The sequence below is a fragment of the Pan paniscus genome, chromosome 4, assembly GCF_029289425.2.
Source record: "Pan paniscus chromosome 4, NHGRI_mPanPan1-v2.0_pri, whole genome shotgun sequence".
Taxonomy (NCBI): domain Eukaryota; kingdom Metazoa; phylum Chordata; class Mammalia; order Primates; family Hominidae; genus Pan; species Pan paniscus.
The window spans coordinates 168172136-168180931 of NC_073253.2; the positions used below are offsets into that span (position 1 = coordinate 168172136).

General features: G+C 44.5%; 1 protein-coding gene across 1 annotated transcript in view; it reads left to right on the plus strand.

Moving 5' to 3' along the window:
- ATP6V0E1 (ATPase H+ transporting V0 subunit e1) overlaps positions 1-1408 on the plus strand; it is a 51387-nt gene extending 49979 nt beyond the window's left edge. The window contains exon 4 of the mRNA XM_003813999.8: positions 915-1408. The gene's annotated coding sequence lies outside the window, so the exon portion shown is untranslated. The remainder of the gene's footprint in view (positions 1-914) is intronic.
- Positions 1409-8796: the final 7388 nt, after the last annotated feature.

Sequence of the window (8796 nt, forward strand, 5' to 3'; positions counted from 1 at the left end):
AAACAAGTAGCTCTGGTAATTACCACTCCTTGGCCTGATGTTGTTTTCCTAGTACATTGTAAATATAGTCTGTTTAGGGCATGATGGCTCATGCCTGTAATCCCAGCACTTCGGGAGGCGAGGGTGGGCAGAACGCTTGAGCCCAGGAGTTAGAGCCAAACCTGGGCAGCATGGTGAAACCCCTTCTCTACAAAAAAATATAAAAATTAGCCGAATGTGTTGGCGTGCACCTGTAGTTCCAGCTACTTGGGAGGCTGAGATGGGAGGATCATTTGGGCTCAGGAGATTGAGACTGCAGTGAGCTGAGATCACGCCACTGCACTCCAGCCTGGATGGCAGAGCAAGACCCTGTGTCCGAAAAAAACAAAAATAAAACAAAACAAAACAAAAGATGGTGTTGAATTTAAGCTGCTAGAAAAAGAAAAGTGTCATTTGTCACCTACACTCGAGATAGCCAGAACGGGGAGCAAGCTACAGGGCAGCCTCCAGTACAAGACCAATGCAAGGAGCCCGCTCCCCAGGAGCCTGGCCCCAGAGCAGAGTTCGCCATGCCTGCGGAACCTCCCCTCCATGCTATAAGAGGGAAGGGAGAGATACAGACTCTTGAAACTGCGGTGAATTCATTAGATTCCAGCACTATCAATCTCAGTCAGCTTCATTCTTCCTGCTTTCTGTGACATAGACTGTTACTTGTGCTCCTCATTGCAGCAGTGTCCTTGGTTACTGGACCTTTTGCCACAGCCCTGCAAAACCTGGCCAAACTTGCACCAAGTTGATTATCCTGTGTTTCATATTTTGTTGAGCATCTATGTATGCATTTTAAAGTGTTGGCTTGGTTAACTTTCTCGATGTTAACTTTTTGCCTTCCTGAGGAATGTATGAGGACCAGTTACCAGAATGGTTTTGTTTTGCAGGTCACGAGAAGAGAATGCCTTCTAGATGCAAAATCACCTCCAAACCAGACCACTTTTCTTGACTTGCCTGTTTTGGCCATTAGCTGCCTTAAACGTTAACAGCACATTTGAATGCCTTATTCTACAATGCAGCGTGTTTTCCTTTGCCTTTTTTGCACTTTGGTGAATTACGTGCCTACATAACCTGAACTGTGCCGACTCCACAAAACAATTATGTACTCTTCTGAGATAGAAGATGCTGTTCTTCTGAGAGATACGTTACTCTCTCCTTGGAATCTGTGGATTTGAAGATGGCTCCTGCCTTCTCACGTGGGAATCAGTGAAGTGTTTAGAAACCGCTGCAAGACAAACAAGACTCCAGTGGGGTGGTCAGTAGGAGAGCACGTTCAGAGGGAAGAGCCATCTCAACAGAATCGCACCAAACTATACTTTCAGGATGAATTTCTTCTTTCTGCCATCTTTTGGAATAAATATTTTCCTCCTTTCTATGGAAATCTGGGCTCGGTGTTTGTAAAGTTCATTTTTATAAGCTTTTCTATCGCTACATAATGCCTTTTTAAAAAATGATTTTGTAGTCTAAACTTAGGTTGAGTATATAAACCCTGCCATGTAGCTTGAGATGCCTGAAAAGATTGGTAAGTGCGTTTCTTAATCGTTCAGTAACCATTTGAGTGCCTACTGCAGCCAAGGCACTGGAGGGATCAAAGGTGTAAATTTGGAATCCCTGCAAGTTCACAAGCTATTTGGAGAGATAAGGTTAGTATACATAGAACTGTAATATAAGGTTGTGTTGGAGCATTGTCCTTAAAGATGGTACCATGGTGAGCAGTTCAAGGTTACCTACCAGCCGCAGAACAAGGCAGCAAATGCTCCTGAGATGGAACCATCACAGCCTCAGACATAGGACTAAAGAAGTCAAGAGTGATTAAAAAGCCAGGGGCAGGAGACAGTAATTTTGTATTTCAGTAGCAGGCATCTCGATACACTAATTTGAGAGCTTTATTACTTTTAAGAAATTAAAAATTAAAATGAACCTAAATTTTCACCAGCTCATGGCTTTTTGACAGCCAGCCAAGAATGGATTTCCTGTTTTGCAGTTTCTACTTTCTATTCCTCCCAAACTGTCTGAACTCATTACTTTGCTATTCTTATGACCAACGTGAGTTTCAAGTTGAAGTGACTCTCCTGCTCTCGTTTCTTTTCATTCTTTACTTTTGTTTTGCGCAGTCTGTTAGGCAACTCCATGCTTTACGTTTCCAGCAGGAGGGCCACATTAGCTAATTTCATGGAATACATGAAACATTGATGATTTGAAGTTGAAGGGGGCTATGGTGATATAGGCTAACCCCATCATTTTATGGATAAGGAAGCTGAGCCCAGACAGGGAGAATTTCTCGCCCAGCTTAATGCAGTTGGTCAGAGCTAGACAGGGGAGTAAGATCCATGTTTTCTTTCTTTTTTTCTTGAGACAGAGTCTCACTCTGTCGCCCAGGCTGGAGTGCAGTGGTGCGATCTCAGCTCACTGCAACCTCTGCCTCCCGGGTTCAAGCAATTCTCCTGCCTCAGCCTCCTGAGTAGCTGAGATTACAGGCACCTGCCACCGCGCCCGACTAATTTTTGTATTTTTAGTAGAGACAGGGTTTCACCATGTTGGTCAGGCTGGTCTCCTGACCTCGTGATCCGCCCACCTTGGTCTCCGAAAGTGCTGGGATTACAGGCGTGAGCCACCGCGCCCTGCCATCATACTATTGTTGAAATGTGGGAATGACGAAATCAGCTCAGGTTTTATGAGAGGAAACTCGGTAAATTCCCTTTGCTCAGGAAGTCACTTCACCCTTGAGCCCTAGTTGTTTCATTTATTAAATTCTTGAGAAGTTTCAGTGCTATTAATACCTAAACCCAGGCACATGTTCTCTCGTCACCTCACCCTTAATAGCAGAACTGTTTGTTAACAACATGATTAGGCATCGGAGATGGATGTTGGTGAATCATATTTTCCTGACCGTTGCCGCACTCCATCCAGTGTTTGTCAGGGCCCAGACTGGAAGGACCTCCATTTAGCCCGTTCAGAGGATACCGAAAATGTTCCTGCGCTCCAGAGCCCTTCCAGGCGAACGTGATGTGGCCTCCTGACACAATCACTAGATTAGCAGAGGTCCTAGGTTTGCCATCTTACTCCCATCACTCGCTAGCTGTGTAATGGGGCAAATCATTTAATTTCTGACTCTCAGTGTTTTCATCTGTAAAATAGGGATAATGCATACCTTTTCTACTATACGAAGTTGTTACCAAATGAGATTTTGGCAGGGAAGGTGATTTGTGAATTATAATAATACATCAAGAGTATTTTCCAAATAAATGACCAAATCCCCAGGGTACACTGACAGTACTTTTCTATTCAGATAGGACCCAGAGGGACAGCCAAGTGATTTTTTTTTTCTACGTAGGGTTACACTTTGGGTTCTTTGTGTTTTGTTTTGTTTGAGACAGAGTTTCGCTCTTGTTGCCCAGGCTGGAGTGCAATGGCACGATCTCAGCTCACTGCAGCCTCCACCTCCCAGGTTCAAGCAGTTCTGCCTCAGCCTCCCAAGTAGCTGGGATTACAGTAGGCTGCCTCCACGCCTGGCTAATTTTTTGTATTTTTGGTAGAGACGGGGTTTCACCATGTTGGTCAGGGTGGTCTTGAACTCCTGACCTCAGGTGATCCGCCCACCCTCGTCCTCCCAAAGTGCTGGGATTACAGGCGTGAGCCACTGTGCCTGGCCTATGGTTACACTTTTGATTAGTCATTTGTACTTGGAGGTAGAGGTTTACAGAAAAATAAAAGGCACCCTTATTAGGCCCCCAGGCCTGAGTTCAGAGCCAGAGCCTAAGTGGCTGGACCACACCCTTCCTGCCCTTCCAGGTTCTACCAACTCTTATACCAGGATAGAAGTATTTCTGGCATGATTTTGAAGATGAAGTGTGAGGATTGATTGGTTTCTTTTAGCACTGTTTTTGTTGTTTTCTTTAAACATATAATGATGTCTAGACGTGTGTCACTACCCCAACTTAATAATATTTTATCTTTCCTTTGATGTTGCTTCAAAAGTAGCACCTTTTTGTTTAGCCTTTTTTTTTTTTTTTTAAGCAACGGTAGGTGTTTGGTCATGCTGAAGTAAATTTAGAATTTGAGAAATGATTTAAAATTGTTGCCAAGAATCATGAAAAATTTGGCAAGAGTCAATTGCTCCTTTATTAACATAAATTATGTTTACAAATATATGTCTACACATTTTAGAACAGTTTCATACTCCATCCTCTATGCAAAAATTCTTTTTGGTTTGGGAGAATATATGTGTTTAAAATGGAGAGGGAGGCCAGGCGCGATGGCTCACACCTATAATCCCAGCACTTTGGGAGGCCAAGGCAGGCAGATCACCTGAGGTTGGGAGTTCAAGACCAGCCTGGCCAACATGGTGAAACCCCATCTCTACTAAAAATACAAAAATTGGCCAGGCACGGTGGCTCATGCCTGTAATCCCAGCACTTTGGGAGGCCAAGGAGGGCAGATCATCTGAGGTCAGGAGTTTGAGACCAGCCTGACCAACATGGAGAAACCCCGTCTCTACTAAAAATACAAAATTAGCCGGGCGTGGTGGCACATGCCTGTAGACCCAGCTACTCGGGAGGCTGAGGCAGGAGAATCGCTTGAACCCAGGAGGCAGAGGTTGCAGTGAGCCGAAATGGTGCCATTGCACTCTAGCCTGAGCAACAAGAGTGAAACTCTGTCTCAAAAAAAAAAAAAAAAAAAAAAAGCCCACTATGGTGGCAGGTGCCCGTAATCTCAGCTACTAGGGAGGCTGAGGCAGGAGAATCACTCAAACCTGGAAGGCGGAGGCTGCAGTGAGCCAAGACTGCACCGCTGCACTGCAGTCTGGGCAACACAGTGAGACTCCATCTCACAAACAACAACAACAAAATGGAGATGGAGACTAAAGCAAATGTTATGTGTTACTTTTCCCCTGGCCCTTTTATTTCAACTTTCTCTCAAGAGTTGAGTGGATGAAATTAATTGCAGAAAATTCATAATTTTCAAAGGAAAGCGCAACATAAAACATTGTAAATAATACCTATCACAGTACAGTTGACTAGAAATAACCTAATGCCGACGTAAGGAGCTGTTTAAATCATGTTGCTGCATCCAAATGAAGTAAAATCAATTTTGTTTTCAAAATATATGCCTAGAAAAGAGACAGAAAAGAGAACAAAATTACTAGCGTTGCTTGCCTCTAGATGGTAATTACAAGTCATCTTATTTTTCTTTTTCCTTTTCAGCATTTTTTCCAATGAAAATGTAATAGTGTAGTAAAAAGAAACAATGGAAGTTAATTTAATAGCAAAAGATAATGGCCAGAATATTATGTTACAAGAAAAAAAATAAAACAGGATTTTAAACAACTATACATAGAAAAAAGCCTGGTAGGAAACAGACCAAGATGTCAAAAGTGATTATTTCTTTTACAATATTGTGTCTTCCAACTTTTCCATAAACAGCATGTATTACTTTTATAATCAGAAAAAAAAAGATATTTTTGAGGGCATCATTGTCAGAAGTGTTAGTACTTCCTTCAAATATAATTTAGTGCACACACACACTTTTTTAAAAAGTTATTCAGGGTCAGGGGAAATGAAGTCAGCTAGATTTATTAAAACATTGAAGCTATTATGAATCAATGAAAATCAGTGAGTTCACACAGAAATTGTGATTGTTTTCATTGTGCGGGACAGAGCACTGATCATTCCGTGTATAAAACTCTAACCTCCTTTTGTATAGGTGCTCACAGTGACAGCATGGGGAAATGAAAAGGGAGCATTGATTTTGATTCTTTCCACATAGAAAAGTGGAAGCCTAGGGTATTAATGCTCTGGGGTCCCACACCGCTTAGAAAAAGCCCCACTGTTCTTCTATGCCCAGCTGCTCCAAGCAAAGCTTTCTTTCAGGCTGTCCCTGCTTCAGTTAGAATCCCATCTCAATGAAATGTATTGGCCCTCTTTTCCCAACTCCCACTGCCCCCAAGCCAGCTCCAAAAGAAGGGGATATTCCAGTAGCTGAGGTTGCTCAGCAGCTAATACTGCCGCCCCCATGAATCCAATCAAGATTCCATTTCAGTTTCTGTCAGGATGTTGACATGGTTTCCATGGTTTCTTTACACCGTCCACAGTGTGGTACTACTGTGGGTTGCCACTCCAAAACAGAACAAGCAGAGTAGATATTTTGTCAAAGTAAGCCTGTATTTGAGGAAGGGTGAGTTAAGAAGCTAAGTGTGACTTTGTCCAAGCTGCAGACGCTTTTCAACAACAGGTTGAAAAAGTAGTTCAGCCAGATTCAACCAGGTTGCACAGGTATTTTCAGCTCCTGTTTTTTGTCCTGATGTTAGCTGCTTGAGCAAAAAGACTCAGCAACCTGACCTCCTGCAGCCTAGAGTTTAGCAGGGAAGAGAATTAAACAGTAATAATGAATGGTTATTTATGCTACACCAGTGCTTCTCAAATGGTAACGTCCAGATTGCCTGGGGATTGTGTTTTAACAGATTCTGATTAAATCAAGATGGGAGCAATGATTCTGTATTTCCAACAAGCTCCCAGGTGCTGCTGGTCCTTCTGGTGGGTGGACCCCACTGGAGCAAGGTGCTGTGTCTTAGGGAAGTACAGGTTGCTAGGTAAGAGTAAGCACTAGAAACATTAAACTGGTGGTGGGAGGAAAGGTTATTGTAGGAAATGACCTTTAAGGGTAAACCCCAAGGATGAGTAAGAGCTTAGCAGAGAGGATCGGGCACAGTGGCTCACACCTGTAATCCCAGCACTTTTGGAAGGCCGAGACGGGAGGATCACCTGAGGTCAGGAGTTTGAGACCAGCTTGGCCAATATGGCGAAACCCCGTCTCTACTAAAAATGCAAAAATTAGCCAGGCATGGTGGTATGCACCCGTAATCCCAGCTACTCGGGAGGCTGAGGTAGGAGAATCCCTTGTATCTGGGAGACGGAGGTTGTAGTGAGCCGAGATCATGCCATTGCACTCTAGCCTGGAGGACAGAGTGAGACTCCATCTCAAAAAAATTTTTTAAAAATTAAAAAAGAGTTTAGCAGAGAGGAGTGTCTGAGGTATTTCCAGTAGACCTGTGAAATTGTTGCAGGAGTCCAGGAGAGATAGGTGTCCTGGAGTGTGGTAATGGAAATGAATTAGGAGAAGAAGCTACAATGGGGCCATAATTATTAGTTAATACACATAAACTTCTGTGAGTGATTAGTTATGTGGGGGCAGTAAGGGACAGGGAGGACTTGAGAATTACACCAGGTTCCGACTGAGTGATGGAGCCCTTTACTAGGATGGAGGCACAGGGGATACAACAAACTTGTTATAGCCTGATGGGTTCTTCTTGCCTTCTGCCCAGAAATGCCAATGCACTGAGAACAGCCGAAGTGTTGCAGCAGAGAAATATTTTTTTTTTTTTTTTTTTGAGATGGAGACTCGCTCTGTCGCCCAGGCTGGAGTGCAGTGGTGCAAGCTCCACTCACTGCAAGCTCTGCCTTCTGGGTTCACGCCATTCTCCTGCCTCAGCCTCCTGAGTAGCTGGAACTACAGGCGCCTGCCACCACGCCTGACTTTTTTGTATTTTTAGTAGAGACGGGGTTTCACCCCATTAGCCAGGATGGTCTCGATCTCCTGACCTCGTGATCTGCCTGCCTCGGCCTCCCAAAGTGCTGGGATTACAGGCGTGAGCCACAGCACCCAGCCGAGAAAGAATTTAATAATCAAAATGCCAGCCAAGCAGAAGGACTGGAAATCATTCTCAAATCTGCCTCCCCGAGAATTCAGAGGCTAGAGTTATTTTATTTTATTTATTTTAATTTTATTTTTGAGACAGATTCTCACTCTGTCACCAGGCTAGAGTGCATGGTGCGATCTCAGCTCACTGCAACCACTGCTTCCTGGGTTCAAGCGATTCTCCTGCCTCAGCCTCCCGCGTAGCTGAGACTACAGGTGTGCACCACCACACACAGCTAATTTTTGTACTTTTAGTAGAGACGGGGTTTCACCATGTTGGCCAGGATGGTCTTGATCTCTTGACCTCGCGATCCGCCCACCTTGGCCTCCCAAAGTGCTGGGATTACAGGTGTCAGCCACTGCGCCCTGCTGAGGCTAGAGTTTTTTTGTTTTGTTTTGTTTTGTTTTTGAGACGGAGTCTTGCTCTGTCAACCAGGCTGGAGTGCAGTGGTGCGATCTCAGCTCACTGCTCCCGGGTTCACACCATTCTCCTGCCTCAGCCTCCCAAGTAGCTGGGACTACAGGCGCCCGCCACCACTCCCAGCTAATTTTTTTGTATTTTTAGTAGAGATGGGGTTTCACTGTGTTAGCCAGGATAGTCTCGATCTCCTGACCTCGTGATCCGCCCACCTCAGCCTCCCAAAGTGCTGGGATTACAGGCGTGAGCCACCGTGCCTGGCCCTCTGAGGCTCGAGTTTTTAAAGGAAAGCTGGGTGGGCAGGTGGCTAGGGAATGGGTAGTGCTGACTGAGTTGGGGATGAAATTATAAAGGGTTGAAGTTGTCTTCTTGCACTAAGTCAGTTCCTGGGTGGGGGTCACAAGACCAGTTGGGTCAGTTTCTGGGTGATGGGTTGCCCATCTGAGTGGCGCCAGCTGGTCCATCAAAATACAAGGTCTGAAAGATACCTCAAACACCAGTCGTAGGTTCTACGATAGTGACGTTATCTATAGGAACAATTGAGGGGGTTACAAATCTTGTGACCTCCAGCTACATGACTCCTGGACCATAATTCTGACCTTGTGGTTAATCTGTTAGTTTTATGAAGGCAGTTTAGTCCCTGTGTGATGAAGAGG